At 38.1% G+C, this 1,298-nt stretch overlaps 1 non-coding gene across 1 annotated transcript; it reads right to left on the reverse strand.

Annotated features, from left to right (window-relative positions):
• Positions 1-421: 421 nt before the first annotated feature.
• On the reverse strand, positions 422-493 carry TRNAK-UUU (transfer RNA lysine (anticodon UUU)). The gene has a single exon. It is a non-coding gene; the product is annotated as a tRNA-Lys (tRNA).
• Positions 494-1,298: the final 805 nt, after the last annotated feature.

The following is a 1,298-nucleotide window of genomic DNA, read 5'->3' on the forward strand; positions in this document are numbered from 1 at the left end:
GCTCATAGATTTTGAATCCAATGTACCTTTCCAAACAGGCTAGAATGGATAAAAATTAAAGATGAGACAGAGGAGAGCAAAAATAAGAGAGACATGGTCAGATTCCACGGGTTTCCATGTTGCCTTTTCTTTTTATTGTTTTTCCTGCATCTAAGAGCCCTTTCAGAAAGATCTGGCATGGAACAGAGAAGGAGAAAATAAAGAACCTGGGAAAGATACAAGTGGATCAGAGTAATTGCTAATAACCCTCAAGAACAGACAGGGTTTTTTAATGTCCCCCGACATCGTATGGGTGGACATAGTGAGATGAGCTTTGCAGTTCTCACTTTATGTGCTCTCCTCCAGAGAGCACTTAGTTCTTTTAAGAAAAATTTATTTATTTTATTTTTTTGGCCGCGCCGTGTGGCTTGCAGGATCTTAGTTCCCCGACCGGGGATTGAACCCAGGCCACAACAGTAAAAGTGCTGAGTCCTAACCACTGGACCACCAGGGAATTCCCAGGCTTAGTTCTGAAGAGCTGCAGAACCCACAAAACCCTTTCTGCTGATGTTAAATTTACCTCCTGCAATTTTCCTCAATCTTTTAAAAAATTTTATGATACATTTAGAATACTATAGAGAAAAAAGTAGGAGTAACAATTTAGTCAGGAGGATCAAATAGGACTGTGTATAGATATCCTAGCAATTGGTCATATGTTGTTGGACCACTAAATGCAGTTCATGTAGTTCATGTCTGGGGGTGGACTCTCCAGGCGTTTCTGGCATGTTTAGAGGTAGCCAGAACTACACGCTGGGGATGGTAGCCAAGGACATTTTGCCTTCTAAATCTGAAAGCTTCAGAGCTTCCATAGCAATCACAATGGGAGCAGCAATGAAACGCTGAAGACTTTGCTTTTCTTTATTTAGCATTTGCTTCGTTGGCCAGTCTGTTTAAATTTTCTTTGACATAATAGTAATACTATTGCTATTATACTATTCTACATACCATTGCTATTTTAGAACAGCTATTAAGAATATTTCAAAATGGGAGGGATAACTTTTAAATTAAAGAAAGAATATTTAAAAATCAGTCATAAGATGATGTATTTGATCAAGCCATGCAATAATAATTGAAGACATCTCACCCTTGAACATTTAATAATTTAAGAATTACTAATATTTACTGAGTACACACACTGTCCCAGACACTGTTCTGAGCTTTTCATGTGTGTTAACTCATTTCAACCTCTTAACCCTATGAGGTAGTTTTTAGGAAACTCAAGCACATAGAGCTCAAGTTGCCCAACCTTATTCAATTGG

This window comes from Globicephala melas, chromosome 17 (assembly GCF_963455315.2).
Source record: "Globicephala melas chromosome 17, mGloMel1.2, whole genome shotgun sequence".
Lineage (NCBI taxonomy): Eukaryota > Metazoa > Chordata > Mammalia > Artiodactyla > Delphinidae > Globicephala > Globicephala melas.